Here is a 23,576-nt window from a genome sequence, read left to right on the forward strand (position 1 = left end):
AACACAACACCCCCTATGAATAATTTCTGGCCAAAATGAATGAATCCAATCAAGCCTTCAGACTTAACTTCTAGAATACAGAAAATACTGGAGACAGAAGAATCGGTAAAGAAACACCATGAAGAAACACTTTATACAACTCAACCAGCCTAGCCTCTCATCATAATAATTTTAAAAAGGAGAGGGAGGCAGTAGACTCTTCTAGAATGAGACTAAAATATATCAAGCAAATGCAATGCAGGAATGCTGACTGGATTACTCCCTAAAAGATTATAATCACAGCCATAAAACCATTTGGGAGATAAGGGAAACTGTAACACAGATTGCATATTAGATGATATTAGGAATTACTGTTTCTTAGGCATGATAATGATATTGTGTATAGGTAGGAGTGCCTTCTTAATTTCAGCGATGCATGCTAAAGTATTTAAGGTTTGTGCCAGTTAGTAAAATGTTGTCTCTGGACTCCAAACTCACTCTTCCGTACTTGGCCTCTGATGCTGGGTCTGGGACTCTGCAAACCCTGATAGTCTCTGCCAAAAGGGGGCGCTAGAGAGAGCCTACAAGGCTGAAGGGGGAAGAGGGGACTTGCTCCCTCCGGTCGCCTTCCCGTTCCTGCTCTGCGGCTCAGCACCACTTCTTCACCCTGGCAGCAGCACTTCTTTCCTGTGCCAGATGCTGAATCCAGCCCCATACAGATGCCAGCCCCTCCACCCACCCCGCAGTCAGAGGTCCAGGTCCCAGCCCCACAGCTCAGAGGCCAGCACCAGCCAAGCTGCCTCCCCTCTAGGCTTCTAGTTTAATAATCCCAGCCTTTCATCTGTATGCCCCCAGCTGTAAAGATGGCACATGCTTCCTGAAATTGTCTCCTCCATGATTCCTTAGAGTTCTCTTCCTATTTTTTCAGTTACCTGGTTATAACTTTTATACCTCATTAAGTCATTAAATTCTCTCCACTCAAATAGCACGTGTGGTTTCTGTCTCCCAAACAGCTAAAGTGTCATAATGTTTGCAACTTGCTTCAAAAAGATTCAACCAAAAGGAAAAAATATATAGACACACAACATGTGTACGTGTAGATCTAACAGACACACAGGTACACAAATTCGTATGGAGATAAAGGAGAGAGAGACTAAATTGTTGAATCTAGGTGATGAATATAGCAGTGTTGATATTAGACCTTCAACATTTCTGTGAGTCTAAAATTTGTCATACTAAAAGGTTGGGGAAAAGAATAAGAATCCCTAAATCATGGTACTGTCAGAAGTAAACTGAGATAGCAATCTGGAAAAAATAATAATAATACTGTGCCATTTTCCCAAGAACATCTGCATCCCCAAAAGCCATTTATGCTATGAAAGTTTCAGGTCTTTGGAATGTCTGGGTGGCTCAATGGTTGAGTGTCTGCCCTTGGCTCACGTCGTGATTCCGGGGTCCTGGATGGAGTCCTGCATCGGGCTCCCTGCGACGAGCCTGCTTCTCCCTCTGCCTGTGTCTCTGCCTCTCTCTGTGTGTCTCTCATGAATGAATGATTGAATGAATGAATGAATGAATAAATTAAATAAATAAATGAATAAATAAATAAATAAAATCTTAAATAAAAAGAAGGAAAGAAAGGCTCAGGCCTGCTGGTTAGGCTCCTCTCCTTTCCTTGACAGAGGAAGTATGTGGATGTGTGAGCAGTAAACCAGCATTTGCCCACAGGTGTTATACCTGCAGTCACCCACAAAGACCCTGAGGGGCAGAGAATCCAGGCCTGGGGGGCTTTCACACAGGATGCCTCAAATTATTCCAGCACAAGAGAATCTATGTCTTTATCAAAGAGGAAGGGAGCCTTCCACAAACCCCCCCTGACAAATCACTCAAATAATTACGGTCATCCCCATCAGTTGCAACCTCCAACCTAAATTCCTCATGTTCCAGATGAAATTCCTTCTTCTCGCCCTTTTCTCTCACAAAGGCCACTGTTCCCATGAAAGAAGGTCTTGCCTATCCATTATTAAATTACCCTGCACCCATCTCTTAGCAGAATACCATCACTGTTCTCTCTCTCTGTGTCTCTTTTTGAAGTCTTTTGGTCCTGTTTCATGGAGATATAACTGACATATAACAATGTATCAGTTTAAGGTCTACAATGTAATGATCTACTACATACAGACTGCAGAATGATCATAATAAGATGTTCTTTCTTCAACACTCTCTTGCTTTTTCTCCAAACCTCTGACCACTAGGCCACAAGGAAAAGCTAGCCTTTCATTTAGTCCTGATCCGACACGCATGTTGTGTTGAGTTTCCACCTGTCACTTCTGGGTGGAGTTCTGTTCACTTGATATCACTGAACGATCAATCTGTTTCCCACCCCAGGTCATTTAGCCTGTAGTCTTTCCTCCATCAGCTGTGCCCTGACTTGATCTGATTTTTGGTAAGTGCAGTTGGTTTCACACCTAAGAAAAACATCTGGCTACCACCTAAGAAAAACATCTGGCTACCTCGGCCCCAGTTAAATTTCACTCAGACAAGGAAGGCGTGTGTGAATTCTGAAATGACCCTAAAATAAAAGGCCAGGGAGCTGCCCTCCCATCACTTCCAAGGCTTGTCATAGGGATGACCATGAACGAGGTGGCATAGGGATGAAATAGCAGGCCCCACCCCAGGAAAGTGGGGGGATCCAAAGTCCACTACGAGTTGGCCCTAACTACTCTGTGGTTTGCTCTGTTGTTTCCTATGTCTGAAACAGCTTCTCTGTCTTGTCTACCTCCTAAAAATCTTCTCATCTAGTGAGGTCTGGCTCAGCTATTATAGCCCTCATAAAGCTTTCTCTATTTCCTCCCATGAGAAGACAAATGGCCAGTCAACACTTGAAAGATGCTCACCCTTACAATCAGGAAAATGAACATTAAGACAATATGACAACATTTTGCACCACCGAAATGGTGTAAAAACAAAATATTGAGCAATACCAGACATCAGAAAGGGTGTGGAAAAATAAAGGCTTTCATATCCTGTTTACTGGGCACTACATTGGTGGAGCCACTGTGAAGAATAAAGTGGCTGTAGGTAGTAAAATGTTACACATGCACATCTCACAAGCAAGCAGTTCTACTTCTCATCACTCACCCTTGGAGAGATACTCCTTATACAAATGCACAAAGAGCACCTATTTCAAGCAACTCTCAATCATTGCTTGAGACAAACTGGAAGCAATCTAAACATCCATCAATAGGGTAATAAATAAACTACTATGCAGCCATTCTAAGAAATACCAGGCAGTCGTTTAAAAGAATATGGTAGATAGGAGTGAGAAGATCCAAGCAATGAGCATGCTAGTATGCAGATCTTGATCTCTGATACTATTCCTTATTAAAAGAAATCAGACTAGATCAGGCACATTTAAGGTGGTATGGCCATAGACATTCTTAATCAGAGGAAACAAACTGAGGGTTGCTGGAGGGGAGGAGGGAAGGGGGGACAGAGTATCTTGGTGATGAGCATTAAGGAGGACACGTGATGTAATGAGCATTGGATGTTAAATAAGACTGATGAATCACTGAACACAACTTCTGAGACTAATAATACATGTTAATTAATTGAATTTACATAAAAATTTAATCCAAAAAAAATTAAAGAAATCAGAGCTCCTTGGAGGAATGGCTGGTTCTGAAACCAAGACAGGGGAAGTACAAGATGAGCCTAGAACATTTTATAATGCCAGAAAGAAAAAAAAAAACACTTAAAAAAATTATGGGTACATGTCACAGGGACACAGGAAAGGACTTCCACTGGGCAAATCTGAGACAATTTGAGCACCAAAATAATTAAGGATAATAACAAATTATAACCATTAAAAAATTAGAACCCACGAGTCCACGATAAATAGGTTAAAAAAAAAAAAAACAGAGGGAAAGGAGGGCCCTGGTTTACAGCAGAATGTAAAGTCCACTGGTGTATGTGGAGGGATTGTTACAGCTGATAATCATCATTTTGCAACCATCTTAATCAAGACTGCCTCAGGTGAGAATCATCAAAGGATGCTAAATGTGGGGAGAAATACTGGTGAGGAGCACTCTACTCACATAGTCTTAACTGTCTTCCAACAGAATGCATGTTAGTTTCAAGGGGGAAAAATAGTAATCTTAGAGGAGACAAATTAGACAACACCTTGAGCAGGGGATCAAAATGAGTATCACTAACAAGGGGCAGGCAGACATTGTGTGTGCAGGTGTGGCACCCCAAGAAAGACTCATAACCTCTATAATGCTGCAGCTGAAAATGTAAACCTTGAATCTAATCATCAATCTAATCATAAGAGAACATTAGAAAACCTCAAATAGGAAACAGTCCATTCCATAAAAAATTGCTTGTACTCTACAAAAGTGTCAATATCATAAAATAAAAAGACTAAAAACTGGTCCATGTTAGTAAAAGAACAAAAAGACATGATGACTAAGAACAATATCTGATCCTAGATGGCAGCCTAGATTGCAGAGAGAAATAGTACATTATTGACAAAAAATGAGAAATCAATTGACAAAAAATGGAATATATATGGTAGACTACATAAAAGCAGCATATCAATATTAAATTTTAAGATGTTGATAACTATTTGGCTATTTAGGAGAATACTTTTACTCTTAGGAAATATGCAGTAAACTAGGGGAAGCAGAGTATAATTTACACTACTTCCTCTCAAATGATTCAGAAAAGAAAACCATGTTATATGTATTTATATATATGCATATATATAATGTGTGTGTACGTTATATACATACATACACATACAGATAGCAGATAGGGCAAAATATTAAAAGGTATTTGAAGATTCTTTGAACTATTCATATTATTCATACAACTTTTATATTTCAAAATAAGAAGTTATTGCTTTGGGGGTACCTGGATGGTTCAGCTGGTTAAGCAGCCAACTCTAAGCAGCCAACTCTCATGACCTCTAGCTCAGGTCATGATCTCAGGGTCTTGGGATCCAGCACCATGTAGGGCTCCATACTCAGTGGGGAGTCTGCTTGAGGAGTCTCTCTCCCCCTGCCCCCTCCCCAATTGCATATGCTCTCTATATATATTAAATAAATAAATCTTTTTTAAAAGTTGTTACTGCTTCAAAAGGAAAAGTTGTTACAAAAAGTGATATAACTATGTGTTCTAGCATAGAAAGAGCTCCACGTATACTGTTAAGTGAAAAAAAAATGTGCAAGATAATTCTCTCAGTGGAATACTTCCCATAATACATCTCTTTGTAGATAAGTAATACACAGAGAAAGGTTTGGAGGAATACATCCCAAATTGATCACACAGTCTACCTTTGGGCAAAAGACCAGGATAGCAGCTATACTTTAGCTTTCCTGCAGTGATATTTTTATTCTTTATGAGTGCATTTACAAATTGATCACACAATTTGAAGTAAGTTCTTTTAGAGGTGAAAATTGCCCTCTTCTCAATTCCCACTAGTGACAAAGATCACAGCTCAGGTTTTCTGAGACAATATTTATTTTTTTAAGATTTATTTATTTATTCATGAGAGACACGGAGAGATAGAGAGAGAGGCAGAGACACAGGCAGAGGGAGAAGCAGGCTCTATGCAGGGAGCCTGATGTGGGACTCGATCCTGGGTCTCCAGGATCAGGCCCTGGGCTGAAGGCAGCGCTAAACCTCTGAACCACCAGGGCTGCCCAATACTTATTTAAATAGTTGAACCCATTCTAATATTTGACAGTCTCTGAAATGATTTGACTTTGGGATTTGGGAAATCATATTAGTAAATAGCAGCAGTGCAGGGTGTTTGGGAAGACCCCGGGTTTTAGAGTCAGAGCTAGTTTGAAGCCTCGCCTCTATCATTTATGAATGGTATATTATCAGGCAAGAGACAGAACTGTCTAAACCTCAGTTCTCTAGTAAAAAGGGAACAGAATACCCATAGAGCAGAGTTGCTGGGTTTTAGGTACAATGTACCTAATTTGTGTGTCTTAGCATGCACATGAGACACCAAGCCCCTCCTGGAGCTGGCATAGAGCATCTTTTTATTGTTATCACCGTATCTCCTTTTTGTGATTTGTTTGTATGCTCTTGCATACAACTGTGAGCCCAGAGGCTCTTTAAGGGGGTGCCCATCCATTATTCATCTTTCTGCTTCCAACTGTGCTTCCCAGAACATTGTACCTTGGCATCTGACAAACATTTGGTGGGAAGGTAAATGAACCTTGTCACAGAAAATCTGGAAATATTGCTTGCTTTAGAATTATCAAATATAACTCAACATGGTGTCTGAAGTCACTGGATAGAAATCTCTAAGTGCCAAGAAGATGGAGAGGTGACCAATGACCCCACATGCTCCTGATCAATGGAAGTGAAAGAGCACTGTGAGCATTCCTCGAAGCCAAAGATGTTATCTAGTAATAGGTGTCATTTTAAAATGTTACCTGGTCAAAAATGTTTGGGAAATGCCAAATAACTAAACAGGCTTGTATGCTGCAGGACTTATCAATGTCAATGCATACCATGAATACCCAAAAGACAATATAACTTGCAATATATTCCAAGCCTATTTGACTATTGTGGGGTTAGTTTTGTTTTGTTTTGTGAATCTCAAAGCCTAGATCCCATAGAACAGTTTTGGAAAATGCTGCTCAAAGCTGTTTCTCCACTGTCAATACATAGTAAGAATAGTACTTAGTGGAAATTTAACAATATAACTTGCTCACCATGCTCACCTCCAACCCAAGAGGGCAAAGGAATAATGTAAACCAAGGGCTTCAGGGCTGCTATCAATTCCCCTCATATACCTCCTCTTCCTTTTTCCCCTTCTGGTCCAAGGAACAGGTACAAACCATCATGGTTATAACTCTAAAACTGAAAATAAATAAATAAATAAATAAATAAATAAATAAATAAATAAATAAATAAATAACTGAAAAGACACACCCCACTATTACTGCTGCAGTAATTTCACCTCCGCTTACTCCTGTGTGTTCAGTTCTACTCATGCATGGACTGGAAAAATGGCTACAAGAGCCAGGATCCTGTCATGGCCAACTCATTGGTCACATGTAGAAATGCTTGTCTTTACACAGCCAGGTAGGATATTTAAGCAAATGTTTGATAAGATCAGGATGAGAAGAACAGTTGCCTTGCTCAATATGACCTTAAAAATAGGCATTGTAACAGTCCAAATTATCTCCTCTTCATCAATTATGTCAGAGTAATGGAAATCTGTTATTTTGGCCCATCCAGCATTATGCTACCTTTTTTGTTAGCAATGCATTTTCCTTCTGGACAGTTATCCTTCCCCTCTTGCTTCCATCCCCACCCCAGACCACCCCCATTTCATACAGTTTTGATGAGCCTGTGATTCCAGGCATCCTGTGTTCCCTTGCCTAAAGAGTAGATACTGGACCCAAGATAGATCAATCAGGCCCTCTCTCCTGAGGAATTTTGAGTTAGAGTAGAACAATACAATACCCAAAGAGATTAGGCTTGATGGGCTCTTATCAGTGAAGCCCCAGGAAACAGCATTTCAGTTCGACTCCCCAGATCCCCAGCATCACCCCAGTTCCCCACCTTTACATTACTCAAGCACTCAGCTCTGCTTTCGATCCTACCAATGTCCTACCAATAAATTCCCAGAGTATTTGTATAACTTGTAGCTTAAAGAACCTGCCCAATACACAGAGCAAAACAACTTCAGCAAATTCCAACTTACTGTCCCCAGATAATCACTGCACTTCAAATCTGAAAGTGACCTGAAAGCTTCCCAAATGGCCTCAATTACTCATTTTACAAGAAAAAAAGAAAAAGAAAAAGACACTCTTGGAAGGTTAGGCAACACAGCCAGTGTCCTTCAGTGCATTAGAGGTGGTCAGATTTCCCACCTGCCTCTGCTTCCTGAGCAGACTCCCAAACAATTTCCATTCTCCACAAAGATACAACCTAAGTTGTTCTGGCTAGAAGGCCTGAATTGTGACTATTTTTCCTTGCCACTGTGCCAAAACTAGCCTTCCTTCGCCACTTATCAAACGCTGCCCAAGAGTATGTGCATCCTTGAAATAGTGCAGGGAGCATTTGCATCTCCCCCAAAACGTTCACAGTCTGCCATTCATCACCGCCCTTCAGCTCTGCATTCTGAAGCCTCCTGCCTTCAGTAAGGAGCTCCAAGTATGGAGTGTGGCAGTTCCCACTCTATGGTTCTTGTCAGCGGCTCACCAGGGATTACAAAGCCAAGCCAAGGATGTTCTATTCTGAGTGTGGCCCCAGTATGTTTCATTTCATCTGCAAAACACGAGTTTATTCTGGAGAGAGATGTTTTGGGCACATTCGTAGTAGCTAACAAGCGGTACTTCCTTATATGCAGAACACAAAATCCTCACATAAAAACCTGACTCATTGCCAGCGTGGGGTTTCAAATAAACAAACTTACCCCTAAAATTACCCCTCCAGAATGGCCAAATTTGCACCTCAGAGTCACAGGCTGTGACAGTGTACAGAGACTGCAGTGATCTGTGGTTCTTTGGGGAACAGTGGGGGACCAAAGCCTCCATTTTGTTCTCTGATGAGCCAGAGGTCTTCACTGATCACCATGCACCAGTCCCAGATCTGTGTCCTTGGAAAAATCAATGGGAAAGAAAAGCCGCATAACTACTTTCCTGCAGTGCTGCCCAGGATTTTCAGAGACTTGCATATACTCTTCAGAGGAGTCAAGAAGCAAGCTACCTCCCCATATCCAGCTGGTCAGACTGAGGCCTTTTCTCAAGCTTTCCCTGTGTTCTGCACAACCTGTATGCCCTTCTTCATTTCAGGAGGCACCTACCTCTCCACCTCCCAACCTGAGGGAGACACCTACAGCCCATCTCACCCTACTGCCCCCCTTTGAAACAGAACGCCATCATGTGGCCGCTTCCATGCCATTTGCATGTCTCCCCCACCACCTCCACTGCCCCCGCCAGGAGGTCCCTGAGAGCAAGGCCTGGGGTGCTCTTGTGTAATAACCCCAGTTATTACAGAACACACTCACAGCGAAGAGAACAGACCCAAAGACACAAGAGCACTATAGACACAAGGGCCACAGTTCCTACCCCACAGAGGAAGAATCTGCCTACACCAACCCATTGTGCTCAGGGATGAGACCCTTCACATAGCCAGCATCTCCCAAAATGTTGGGACAAGCGACTGCTTCAAAAAGCCATAGGGACTAGCATTTGAGATCAAGACTTCTGGAATCAGACAGCTAGGTTCCAATTCTGCCTTCACTCTACTCACAAGCTTTATAAAGAGGCAAGTTAGCCTCCTCATGTCTCAATTTCCTAATGTGTGAAATGGGGGTAATTACAATACAACATCATAGGGTTGTTGTAAAAAAAAAAAAAAAAGTAAGTTAATCTCTGCAAAACACAGTGCCTTCACTATGTAAGTATTAGGGGTTTTCTTAGATATAATTTGCATACGATACTGTATACATTTAAATACACAACATGGTGATTTGGTACATTTATATACTGCCCATATGATTACCACTGTAGCTTTAGCTGATATCTCTCTCAGGTCACATTATTGTCATGTGTCTCTTGTGGTAAGAGCACTTGAGATCTAGTATCTTTGGAATTTTGAAATATAGAATACAGTATTGTTGACTAAAATCACTATATCTAAAATGGTTTTGGTAGCCTCAAATAACATTAAACCCAGGAACAACCTTGTTCTCAATCCTCTTTCAGATTTTCTGTATCAAGGAAAAGGTCACAGTTTAATGCAAATATGACTTAACACATCTCTAAAACTTGCTGTTCTTTCTCTTAACAGAGAGAAAGCAGGCCTCAAGCTCGTCTCTGGCAGGCAGAAAGAGTTAGCTGAAATAAAGTGATTTTACCTTTGTTGTATTACCATTATTATTTAATGGCAATTGCTACTGGTTTTCTATTTATGACAGTGGTATAAATTTTCCATATAAAATGTCTATTGATATTAAACATTGTGCTGATTCGAAGAAAAACATGAAATAACAATATCAATTGCAAACATACTATGGCAAAAATCATGAAGGTAATAAACTCCAAACGCCTCAAATGTGAGAGACACTGGTAGACACTAAGGGGGCCCTGGAAGCAGAAGTCCCACAAACATGTTCTGTGCCCAGGGAGCACTCAAGAAGCTAATCAATGGCAAAGTCCTGCCTCCAGAAGCAGCTAACCTCAAAGTGCCCCCTGCAGCTGAACACAGCACAAGATGGCAGATGCTGCTGAACGTGGAGATGGGTCTTGGACACAGACACGGGCAGAAGGTCATGGGCATGGGCAGAAGTCAGCACTGGGCAGAGCAGCTCAGGAAGCTCCATGAAAGAGAGAGTCTGCAGGAGAAAGAATGGACTGGCAGTCATCAGCATCTGCCACAAGGCTAGGATTCTAGCCTTTCTAGCCGTGAAAGAAAAGCAGACTTCACTAATCACCAAATGAGGACAGGGCAAATACCTAGTGTACTACCAGGAATCCAGGTCTCCCGCATCCCCTGCCACCCAAGCAGCTGAGGGCAAGTGCTGGAAGGAAGAAGTTTTGGGTGGAAAAGAAGCCCACTGAGCCTTTCCAAGCAGTGTTGCAAAACTACTCACTGGCATCTTGTGGCAAATGGGATACTCGGCTCAAGCTATGATCCCATGGTTTTCTTTGCGTTTTTGGCTCATCTATTTGTGATGTTCATTGGAGGGGAGCATCAGTAAATAGGTCTAGCTTGCTTTTGAAACCAGTTGTGTTCCCTTTCCCTATGAGTCATAGGCCAGGCTCACCCACAGACACAGACAGCCCTCTTACTGTCCTCTGGCCGACTGGCCACCAAAACCATGCCCTGGGCGTGCATGGGGAGGGGTGGCAAAGGACTCACTCTGCCTCCACCCTCAACCAGCATGGGTAACACAACAGAGGCCAGTGCTATAGGAGCTCCTTCTCTCATTCTCCCTTGAGTGAGAAGGTTATGTGAATAACTAGCTCTAGAACAGTAACAGCCACTTCTTAAGGGCCTGCTCTGTGCTGGGCACATTATCTCCATCCTCACAAGAAACTCTCCAGCTTACACATGAGAGAACTCAGAGAGACAAAATGGCAAGCAGCCAGGAAGTGACACAGGCTATTTTATGGACTCAGCTCTCTGTGTCTCAAAACCCATACTCTTGCCTTCCCACTGACTCAGAAGGAAATGAGTGCCATAATGGCGCCATCCAGAACACTGGGAGAACACAGTTTAGTTCCACTAGGGGAACAAGGGAAGGCTCCCTGGAGAAGGCAGTATTTGGCCTGAGACCTTAAGGACATGTAAGGATTTTGTTGACAAAAAATAATCTAGACTACTTCTGTTCATTCATTCATTCACTCATTCATTTGTTCCATGCTATATTTCTGACACTGTGGTAGGTATTAGGAATTTGGTGGTGAATAGACACAGCTCCTATCCCCAAAGAGTTTACTTCCCAGTAATGGAAACATTAAAAAATTGCATGAATAAAGTTATTGCCAATTTTGTGTGCTGAGACATAAAAGGAACAGAAATGGAGAATACCAGAGAAATCTATTTGAAGACAGTCAGAAGCAGTCTTTCTGAGGAGGTGACATTTTTGCTGGGCCTGAATGACGAAGCAAACATGTTATTCATGTAAAATAATGGAACAGTGAGTGTTACAGGCACAGGAAACAGTATGTACAAAGGCCCTGAGGCTGAAAAGGGAACTGTGTGTTCCTGAAACTGAAAGATTAGATTGTCTTAAAGTGAGTGAGTCCAAAGAAAAGTGTTGCTCAAGGGGAGGCCAGGGAGAAAGGCCAAGGCCAGATCAGATAGCATCTTAAAGGCTATGAAAAAGTGTAGTGGGAAGCTCTAGCAGGGTTTTCAGCTTGAAAGTGATACAGCCCAATTTACTCTCCAAGACCAGGCCTCAGTCCCTTGACCTGTAAAATAAGAGTAAATAAGAGAATGCATAAAAAGCTATGAGTGCCTTGCCTGGTTGGCAATTGGACAGAAGATGCTCTGAAATGTGAGCTTGTATCAAAATAACCTGAGGTGTTGGTTAAGCTCAAGATTGCTGGGCCCCACCCCTGGTGACTTTGATGCAATAGGTTGGGGGAGGCCCAGGAAGATGCATTTCTAACAAGTTCCCTGATTATTTGGCTGCTCCTGGTCCAGGGGACCCTACTTTGAGAACTCTTGGGTTAGAAAGAACAGTGAAAAGAGGTGAGAGGTGCTACTGGGGTGCTGGTGCGATTGTTAAGAGCTGGGAGAATAAAATAATATCAATGAGGTGGAGAAAACTGATCATGAACAGTTCTATTTTGGAGATACCATGGACAAGACTAGCTGACTGACTGGAGGGTGGGGATGAGGGAAAAGGAGACATCAGGCAGGACACTCCTAGATCAAAGGCTTGAGCAACTAGGTATGACAGTGGCAGAAATTGCATGGAGAATACGTGAGGAGGAGCAGGTTGGAGACAAGGGCTGTGACACACTAATTCTGAGATCTGGGGTTTCAGAGGAAACCCCAAAATGGCCATGTTAGGCAGGCAGGTGGAGCCTTCATGAGAACAGCAATCATCTCTATCTTGTCTTCTGTTATATTTCTGGATGTCACCCTTATAATGTCCTGCCAATAAGAAATATTCAGACAACTTTTGTTATGAGTAGAAGGATAAGTGAAGTCTAAGGAATGAGAATAACCAAAGACCATGAGGTATTAATTTGTTACCATGTTGGAGGAGGCCACAACCAGTCACTCTACTAAGGCTAAACCATCACTTTCTGACCTTGTCATGTACAGTGAAAGGCTGGAGGCAGAACAAAAGACAGAAGTGAGCCACTCAATTCACAGTAGGGCTGAGCCTTTCTTGGGTGCGTTTTTAGATGGCAAGGTCTGAACTGTGAGCTTAATGAGCAGGAAGGCCAGAGGAATCTGGCCAACTTGGGTTTTTTATAAAATAAATCATGGGAAAATCAAGCTGTGCAACTTGGTGAAATGAGGAGGGAGGGATAGGAAGACAGGGAAAGAAGGAACAGAGGACAGAACAGGAGAAGTGGCTTCACCAAGACTACCCACTAAGGGCAGAAGGGGCCAGCCTCCAGAACTTGACCTCCTAGGCCAACCTCGACCCTTGTGTCCTTACCACATTTCCAGCAGGCATGATGGACCCTCAGCCTCCCCACTTACCAAGTTGTAAATTAAAAGGCTGTAATTCCAGCCAGGGGTTCTGGTGACATCATAAACCACAGAACCACAAGCTCAACTCACCAGAAGCCCCAAGATGGAATTACACCCTTTCTTCCTAATCCAGGCAGCTCTGGTCACTGCCATTTTTTTCATGATATAATAGAAGTAAGCAATATTTTAACCATTTGTGTGTGGCCTCTCTCACAGAGCTGTAGGGCCCCTCTCTCCTTGCCTCTTTTCTCTCCCTCCGTCCTGCTACGGGGGGATCTCCTTCAGAGATGCTCCTGCTTTCCAAGGCTGCCCCTCCTCCAGGTCCACTTCTCTTCCCTCTTCCCTCAAGATCCCTTCTGTTCTTCTGTCTCCTCCTATGAGCCAGGAGTGCCCTGGCTTCTACTTTAAATCTTGCTTTTAAGAGAATCCTAGGATCTTCCAGGTTTAGGGCAATGTCCTGGAGAACAGACCCTAGATGTCTGGAATATATTCCCAAAAGTGGGATGAAAATGCACTCATGTTTTAAATAAATCAGGAAAGTATACAGAGTAAAGAAGGATCTTTCTAGGAGCAAATGATTGTTTCAAACACCCTTCTACTGTGTTTTGCTTCTGAGTCCTAATTTTCATAAAGTACTGCTTAGCACAAAGTATATCTGGGCATCATGCTACCTTTTGGCCCTGCTTCCCCATCTTAAGTGGAATGTGATATTTAAATTCCTGTGGGAATCTACCTAAGGGAAGAAGCCATAAGGGAGAGCAATAATTAAAGCAGCTATCACAGGCAGCCTGGGTGGCTCAGCGGTTTAGCGCCGCCTGCAGCCCAGGGCGTGATCCTGGAGACCAGGAATCGAGTCCCACGTCGGGCTCCCTGCATGGAGCCTGCTTCTCCCTCTGTCTGTGTCTCTGCCTCTCTCTGTCTCTGTCTCTCTCTGTCTCTCTCTCTCTCTCTCTCGTAAATAAATAAAATCTTTAAAAAAAAATAAAGCAGCTATCACTTGATGAGTACTTCTTATATCTCAGATTCTTATACTATTCTTCATCCGTTGCACAGAGATACTATTTTCCTCATCTTATGGAAGAGGGAAACTGAGGCTCAGGATACAGAGTACTTTGCCCAAAGTCCCATAGCTACTAGGTAAGGCCCTCAGATTTGACCCCAAGCTGCTGGACTCAAAAACCTACATATACATGCTCACTCAGTGCGTCCCCTCACACCTCAAGTAAAATGTTTTGAGAATAAATGTTGCATGTGATTCCAAAGGGACTTTAATAACTGATCTTTATGCAACACAACTTTTTTCAGAACAGATGAAAGTTCTACACTATTATAGGGTACAATAAGAGTCAAGAAACACATTCCAATGTCCTACATATTTTTTAAAGTAAACTATTTCAAATTATTTCCCCCAAACCACAAACAAAAACAAAAAGTTTAACTTTCCATTGATATAATTTGGTAGTAACAAGGTGGACCAGTGACTCTTTTATAAAGTGTCAGCCACAAAATACCAGCATATGACACAGCAGCTTTCAAAAGAGTTCATCTAAATAAGTCTGTCCTGGGCAGCCCCTGTTGCGCAGCGGTTTAGCGCCGCCTGCAGCCTGGGGTGTGATCCTGGAGACCCGGGATCTAGTCCCGCTTCGAGCTCCCTGCATGGAGCCTGCTTCTCCCTCTGCCTGTGTCTCTGCCTCTCTCTCTCTCTGTGTGTCTCAATTAATTAATTAATTAATTAATTAATTAATTAATTAAACAAGTCTGTCCTCCCATGCTGTGTGCAGTGTGCAGTGCGAACCCTGGGCATGTTGGAGATGTCCCCAGGTGGGAGGGGTCAGGCTTGCCTGGTCATCTTGGAAACGGACTCCAGTGGCAAGAGGGAGAAGATCTGCACAGAGTCGATGCTTCAGCAGTTAGATGACCTCAGGACTTATTAAAATATGGTGATGCTACAGCTGAGCCAAAGACTGCTTCATAAAAGAATAAGAAACCTACCTGTTATCTGCAAACATTCAAGAACACAGCAGTCTCGGAGAAAATTTGGACTAGGACAAAAAAAAAAAAAGACAGGGTTGGCTTTCTCTTCTTCAGAAAATGCATCTCTACCTAATGGAGCACGTGCTAGGATGGTTTAAGAAAGATGTCTGAGGCAATGACCTATTTTTTTTCCTCTACCATCAGGGAGAGTAAATAACATCTTCCCAGAGAATACAAATGGGGAAATACTGTCAGCATATATTATACAAAGTTACAAAGTGGAAGTGAATGCCACAACAAACAAGCAGGCGTCTTGCTTCTCCAATTTCAAATTGAGATGACAAAATCTCCTAGTGATGAAGGACAATTTATTCATTCCCAGCAACAAACATTTAATTACCAAATTAATCCCATATCATTGTGTTGCATGATGAAAATGCAGCAGCAGCAGCTTCTAAATGGAGAAAGACAATGGATTTGAAAACATCTTGTGGATTTTCCTCACAGACTGAATGTTCAGGATCCCACCGACTGTACTCATATACATGAACCTGCAGGCAATGCCAACGTCATCAACCCAGGAGAAAGCACCAAAGCTTCCTGACTTGCACTCAAGGATTCCAGTGAGGATGTGATTAAGAATACAAGCTCTCGAGTCAGATCGCCTATGCCTAGCCCCAAACTTGGCTGTGGGATCTTAGGTGAACATTTTTAGCTTTGTATGCCTCAGTCTCCTTGCATCCTGTAAAATGAGAAGAAGAGTGCCTTACCTCAGCGCCTTGTTGGATTAAATGAAGTAATGCACACAAAGTTTAGAACAGTGTGTAGTGACAGTCAGTAAGTGACAGACATCGAGAGCCTTTCTCCCTCCATCACTATGCTCATGTCAGCTAGAACTCTTACCAAATATGGAAAATCTCAGCTCAAACTTAGTTCACATAACTTAAAAGTTCAGGGGAGTCCTGGCCTCAGGTATAGCTGGATCTAGAGACTCAATGGCTCTGACCAGCCCTAGTCTCTCTCTTCATCTCTAGTCTCTCCTTCCTCTGGTGTGGCTCCATTCTCAGACAAGCTCTCCCCTCATGTGGCAAGATGGCTGCAACAACATGAGCCTTTATCCTCTCAGGTTCCAATCCAGCAGGAAAGAGCACAACCTATGTCTCAACAGATCCTGCAAAAACTCAAGAATTCAATGTAACAGCACCATCATGAATCCCAGCTCTTCATTCCCCTGATTATTGACAAGGTTGAGCACATTTCCATGTTTATTGGCACTGATATCACGAAAGTGTATTAACTTCATTTTATCAAAAAACTTCATGCTTATTGTGCACAAGATGAGAGGAAAGTATATTTCCTTTCAAGTAAACTGGCTTTACTGTAGGGGGTGTTCCCGGATCTGCCAAAATTAGAGGGGACTTCCCTTTGGACACAAAACCTTTACTCCTATGATCCATCAGTCTCTTTAAGCTTTCTGTTAAAACAGCAACTCTGATGTGATGTGGTCATGTGGTTCAACGCTGCCTGAAACCTGAAACCATGGCCATGCCCAAGCCTCTCCATCTCATGTATTCTTCACCCCAAGTCCCAGCCTGACACCCTCTTGCCTCCTTGGGCTGCTAGTTTCCTCCAAGCATCATGGGGAAAATCTGGCTTTAGTTGTTCCCATTCCTTTGGGCATCATGTTAGATCAAGTCCTGCTCTTTCCTAAATACCTGATGAAAACTTGCTTCCTCAGCTGCCCATATCCCCGCCCCTCAACAAAGAAGTGCTAGAAGAAATGACCTTCCCAGTGCATACATATTTTCTGAGCACCATTGTTCTAAGGGGTTCACTATCTACTGCACCTGGGAAGCTGGAAGTCAAGAAATCTCCCAACCGACATGCTTGTGCCCTTGGCGTTGCTGTCAAGATATTTTGGCCCAGGTAAGTTCTGCTTTCTTTAAAGGACTCAACTCAAATGTCACATGAATTTCTAAAGCTGGGGTTAGTCATTCCTACATCTCTACTCCTGGGCCATCTGGCTTATGTCCAGAGGAGTGCTGAGCTGGGATTCTCAGTTTTTCCACTTACATCTCCCTCTAACTGCCTACACTTAGTACAGCACCCAACACAGAGTTCCAGCTCAGTACCTGTTGGCTAAATGAGTCCCCAATAGAATGATGGGATGGCATCTACATGTGAGAACCTCATCATCTTCTGACCCCACTGCCATGATTCCTAAAGTATGGTGTACATCCTCATGATTCAAAGTAAGAAGCAAGGAAATAAAATTGAGCTTTCTTTCTCTTCTTCCTGTTTTATCAAACTCAGTGCCACTGAATGTGGCCCAAAATGGTATAAGAATGCAAAATATGGTGACTGGGTGGCTCAGTCAGTTAAGTGCCTGACTCTTGATTTTTTGTTCAGGTCATAATAATCTCAGGCCCATGAGATCAAGTCCCACATCACGCTCTGCGCTCAGTGAGGAGTCAGATTCTCTCCCTCTTCCTCTCCCTCTGCCCTTCCCTCTCTCCTCTTGCTCATGCTCACCCTGTCTCTCTCTCCAAAAATAGGTAAAAATCTAAAAAAAAAAAAGAATATTGTGTTTATAGATTCAGGGAGGAAAATAAGCAATTTGACAAACACTTATCAAGTGCTTCCCACATGCAAGGTGCTAAAAGGAAAAGTGTATGTATTAGTCAGGTTAAACTAGGTCCTATTACAATAACAGAGAATCCCTAAATCCCAGTGGCTTTTAACAACAAAAAGGTTTATTTCCTTCTCACACTCCATATCCACTATGGGTTGGCAAGGATACCTAGCCACGTCTCAAATATAGTTGATCAGCATCCCAAAGGGCATTAAAATTCTGGGGTGGAGGGGTCACATCCTGGCAATTAAATGACACTAGTCCCTTCCACTCACAACTCATTTGCCAGAACTAGGCCCCATCCAACCATAAGACCAGAAAGTGCAATCCTACCATATGTTAGAAGATGGAGAACTAAAAACATTTGTGAGCAATACTCATGATGCCCATAGTAGGTAAGTTCTGGGCTTTGGGTTTTGTCTTTAAGGGGTGTGACTAATATGTAAAAGGAGAATTAAGAGGGCACCAATCACATGAAGGAGGAAAGAAAGGTGAGGGTAAGGGATGCTGGGGTGGAATGCACAGGCCTCAGTGTCCCATGAGTGTGTGATGCAGTCTGCTGAATCTAGAGCTACCATTTGTTATATGTGTAGTATGTACCTGCCAAACTCTTATATGAAGCCTTCAGACAGTTACGTAGGGAGCTTGGGAAGTCAGCAACAGAAACCTACTCTGGCCAACAAGCAAAAATGGGTGATACTGGGAGACTCCAGGGGGAGCTCCCAGAACAAGAGGAAGAGGGGATGAAGCAAGCCTCCCAGTGGAAATCAGATCAGCTGCCGGGCTGTTGGCAGACGATCAAATCACAGCCTCTTCAGCTCCAGTGTTTCCTGTCTTCTCATCACAAAAGTTTCAGGCAGGCTACGGCACAACTGGGTTTGGGGTGCGCCATCAGCAAGCGGCAGTCAGGGTGCTCTGAGTGGCAACACAAGACTGCACACAGTAGGGACATATCCCAGAGGGAAATCAAGGTGTTGCTTCTAGAACAAGGGATAGCAATTGGTGATAGCTCAGACAAAACAGATGTTCAAACAGCGCTTTAAATCCAAACAGATCCTCGCAAGCATGACATGGATGGGCATTACCACTCCCTTTGCCACACAAGGGGAAGCTGAGCACCTTGAGCCTTGGGGATGCCCCAACATCTTCAGCAGGTAAGTGCCAAAGGCCTAACTCTGTAGGACCCTAGGACCTGTGCGTTTACCACTGTGATCTACTGTCCCACACAGATCTGGTGGACTTTCTGTTGCCCTTTTTCAAGATCATGAAAATGGGAAGGAATTTGAAATGGCCACACTACTACTGTGTGCAACCATTACATCCATAGAACACTTAATAGTCTACAAAGTGTTTTCACATATAGGGTCCTCCTTAAACAGTGTGAGGAGGGCAGACCTCTACCACCCATCCCACTTATTAGATAAAAACATGGGGCTCAGATCAAATGATTGGCTGAAATCTGGTGGGTGATGGAGGGGACAGCCTCTCTAGGTCTTATTTTCCAGTTAGAGATGCTGACCTGGCTGGGGCTTCCCTGGCATGTATGGGACTCATTTTGCCAGCCTGCAGTGTGGGGCTGGCAGGCTGTGGTCAGCTCTGGAACCGGAGGGCAGAATGGTGCTTGGGACTGACTAGGCACATGAGATGCATGGGAACCCTGAGCGTCTAAAGAGAGAGCCTGGTATCTCGGCCTCACCTGGGGGGGGCCTCTCAGGAGGAGTTCTCTGTTGCTGACTGTGCGCAGGTTTTACTTAAAGGTATAAATGGAACCGAGGAAGTGTCACTGCAAGGAAGCTCAGCTTTCTGTGTCCCTGCCATGCCTGACTTAGGAGGTCACAAGCAGACATGCCATGCTATAAAATGGAAAGCTGAAAGCAAATCTTCATAGCGTCAGGGATATCTACAGAAATAAGTTAAAAATAAAAGAATTGAGGGGTGCCTGGGTGGCTCAGTCCGTTAAGGGTCTGACTTCGTCTCAGGTCATGACCTTGGGGTCCTGGGATCGAGCCCCACATAAGGCTCCCTGCTCAGTAGAGTGTCTGCTTGTCCCTCTGCCCCTCCCCCAGCTCATGCTCACTCACTGTCTTGCTCTCTCTCTCCCTCAAATAAATAACATGTTTTTTTTTAATAAATAATAAAAATAAATAAAAGAATGAAGCAGCTTTGGGATTGGAGCTTCTCTGTCACTTGCCCTCAGCTTCCTGCCTAGATGTGACCAGCCACTGCTGCTTCTCCAAAGATTGATGGGAGTACAATGTGGTGGTTGAGTATGACCATGTGTCTCTGGTGTCCCACCGTCTGGATTCAAATCCCAGTATCACTGCTTGCTGCTCTGTGATTCTGGATGAATTATTCATTTCTCTGAGCCCACTTCCCTATTAAACATACCCGCATTGTGGACAGGAAGATAAAGTGAGCTAATCCACAGAAAGCACCTAGAACAGCACACAGAAAACATTCAAAGACATTCAATAAATAGTAAGTCAGAGAGAATGAGTGACTTGTCCAAAGGTACATAGCTAGGGGAGTGGAGGAGAGTGGGAGTCAGGATCCAGATCCATATCAGAGTCCGGATTCTGAATGATTCTTCCCACCAAATCATGCCACTTCTCAAAGAAGTAAAAAGGATAGATTAGTGTTTCACTTTACTTCCCACTAAAGCTCTCTGAGGATCTGTCACATCCACATTCAATAGACTTCTTACCTCGGTGAGGAGAAAGCATAATCCTTAGTCTGGATCTTTTTGTTAAATTCACCTAGCCTTGCGGTTAATTTTAATTACCCCTCCCCTGACTCCTTAAAGGGAGCTCTGTAGGCTTGGAATAATGTGGAGAATAGTATTTTTGTACAGCACATGCTCACATACATAAAGAAGAAAATTCTTCCATGGAGAGTCCTCTAGCTTGACCCTGAGGCAAACTGATTTGAACAGTCAGAAGATATACTATCTCTTGTAATAGGGCATTGAGCGACAATGTGGGCTTCAGGTATGGTATGATCAGGGGCTCTAGCTGAACTTCTCTATGGGTCTCTGGGCTTGGCCCTCCTCCACATGTTGATCGCACCTCGAGCTGGCTTCCTTCATGGTAGCCTGCAGCAAATTAACTTGTTCACTTGTTCTCCCCCTTGTTCAGGGGAGACAGAGAGGATGCCATACTTCACTCAAGCTTTGGCTATATACCCATCCTGACCCAATAACTATTGCTGGGGCAAGGCCACATGATCACTGGCTCAAATCCAAATCCCTGAATCAATCATTGGGAATTACCCTAGGTCAAATGGGCCCTTGAGATGGGAGTGAGCTCCAATTTTCCTCCAGGGAGAAGTGGAAACCAGAAAACCAGTTCTGTTGCAGTGGAGAAAGGAGGAATAAATGCTGGGTACTCAGCCGACAAGAACTACCATGAGACACAAAGACAGTGAAGGCCAGGGGCAGCACAGAAAGATACCACTTACTTAGGAATCTAGGGGAAAATCTCACAAAATGTCCTATCTCTTAAGTCAAAACTTTAAAATGAGATCACATGTAATTTACTGAACATGGATGTGGGTACTTTCTCTATATTATGTCCTTCACTAACTTAATCCTCACAGCAACCCTTAGGATTTGGAACCATCACTCCTATTTTGCACATGAGGAAACAAGGCTCTGAGCAGTATGGTGACTTCCTCAAAGGCACACAGCTGAGAGGGACACAGTGGGAAAACAAACTTGGATCTCTGTGTGGAAAAAGCCCCAGCACACCAATTTGCTTGGTATACTTCAAGAAACAAAAGTAGGATGTGTGAGTTAATTTCATATGAATCTAATACTATTGTTGGAAAGCAGGAAATAAATGACCTTCAGCCTCTGGATCCATGGGAAAACACACACACAAAAAAAACATTGTTAAAATTTAAAAATAAAGTGCAAAATGGGATGAGGAGAATTGGGGGAATTCTGAGGAAGCCATCATGCATTCTTCTCCCTAAATACATAAAATCCTACTTAGATATAGGGCAGGAAGATGGAACCCACCCACCCACCTCAGCCAGGGTCAGCTCGTCATGTTTGGACATCACTGTGGGAGTGATTTAAAATGTCATATTTTTTCACTAACAGGATCTTTGGAAAGGAGCTATTTTTTGGTCCAGCTTGTCCATCACCCAGATGGGCATCTACATCATTAAGATGGGCCTATGTGCTCAAGTGAGTTTTCCTTGTGAGGAGCACTTGACTACACAGGTTATTTGATGAGGTGAGGGCGGGGATGGGGGTGGGAGCTTGGCTCATGGGATAATGGCCATCTGGGGGTCTCAGTTGAGAAGGTGATCCTGTGGTTGTCCCCATGGATGCTAAGAGATGCACCTACTTCTCCGCCCCTGAAGAGGTAGATTGGCTTCCTCTTGCTGCTATAACAAAGCACCACAAACTCAGTGGCTTAACACAATGCAAATTTCTTATCTGGAAATTCTGGACGTCAGAAGTCCAAAATGAGTCTTTATGTGACTAACATCTTGATTTTAGTCAAAATCAAGTCTGTCTTTCTTCTCGAGGCTCTAGAGGAAAATCTGTTTGCTTGTCTTTTCCAGCTTCTAGAGGCTCCCTACAACTCTTGGTTAATAGCCATTTCTTCCACCTTCAAAGCCCATTCCAGCAACATCTGCTTCCACCATCATATCTTCTATCTGCCTTTGACCCTCACCTCCCTCTTATAAGATTCTTGTGTTTATCCTGGACTGGCCTGGATAATCCAGGATAACCCTCTCATCTCAAGATTCTCAATCATATCTGCAAAGTCATTCTGGCCATGTGATGTAACATAGTCACAGGTTTGGGGGGATCAGGACGTGGACATTTGCATGGGGGCATTACCACATGAAAGATAATAAAAAAAGGCATCACCTTATAAAGCCACCATCACCCACCATGAAGGACTAAGATAGACACTGTCTCTTACGGATCAGCTTAAAATGGGAAACTAGCCAAAGACTATTTTGAACACCATTGCCCTCATTTGAAGTTTCCTATTTTAGTTTGATAACCTTTAACAGAGAATTCTGAGGCTATATACGCATATGTGTGCACAGTGCCCGGGCAAATGAGGAAACTAGCTGGATGACTCAGGATCCTGATATTTGTGAGGACTGATATTTCCAGATAACTTCCCCTCCCACCCTCAGTTTGAACTCCAATGGCCATTTCCCTCTCCACAAGCAGAGCTCAGTTGAATCTCTGTCCTGTTATCTCCTACCTGTGACTTCTAGAGGCTGGTCACAGGTGACTCTGCAAGCAGACAGGGAGTTGGGGGAAGGTGAGAAATATGGGAGGAGGGATGACTGGGGTGAAGACGTGTAGAGAATGTAATAAAACAAATAGCTATCAAATATTATTAAGAATGAAGAGGTATTTAATAATTACCAAGATTAAATATATCCATCTGCCACCTAAAATACTCTGATTTGTTGTCCATGTCAGACTTCTCAAACTTTGTCCATTCAAACTGCCTGGGGGTCCTGTTAAAATTCAGATTCTAATTCAGTCCAGTCTGGGGTGAGGTGTGAAAATGCTGCATTTTTTTTTTAATGCTGCATTTTTAAGCAAAAAAACGGTAACTAACAGTTCAGCAGACTGTATCCGACACTCACAGGACCCTGAGGCCTGTTCATTCCACCTTTGCTTCGCCCACCCTCCCCCTGTCCTCCTGTCGCCATAGGATGGGTGCCTTATTTATTCCCCCTCTACATTCTATTCCCCCCTCCATCAAAGACAAGGCTGGAACTTACCTACCACGGACATCATGAGTGCTGTTCACCAAAT

The 23,576-nt window shown here is 43.3% G+C and overlaps 1 long non-coding RNA gene across 7 annotated transcripts in view; it reads right to left on the reverse strand.

Annotated features, from left to right (window-relative positions):
* The window catches only part of LOC106558720, a 113,322-nt gene extending 96,835 nt beyond the window's left edge, over positions 1 to 16,487 (reverse strand). Inside the window, exons 1-2 of one of the 7 annotated variants that reach the window (XR_005358164.1) lie at positions 15,163 to 16,487; positions 6,711 to 6,858 (exon numbers count right to left, since the gene is read on the reverse strand). This is a non-coding gene — a long non-coding RNA (uncharacterized LOC106558720). Of the gene's footprint in view, positions 1 to 6,710; positions 6,859 to 10,189; positions 10,388 to 13,135; positions 13,275 to 15,162 lie in introns of those variants that run through there. The other 6 variants (XR_005358167.1, XR_005358166.1, XR_005358165.1 and 3 more) reach the window with 6 other exon arrangements.
* Positions 16,488 to 23,576: the final 7,089 nt, after the last annotated feature.

Source organism: Canis lupus, chromosome 4, assembly GCF_011100685.1.
Source record: "Canis lupus familiaris isolate Mischka breed German Shepherd chromosome 4, alternate assembly UU_Cfam_GSD_1.0, whole genome shotgun sequence".
Lineage (NCBI taxonomy): Eukaryota > Metazoa > Chordata > Mammalia > Carnivora > Canidae > Canis > Canis lupus.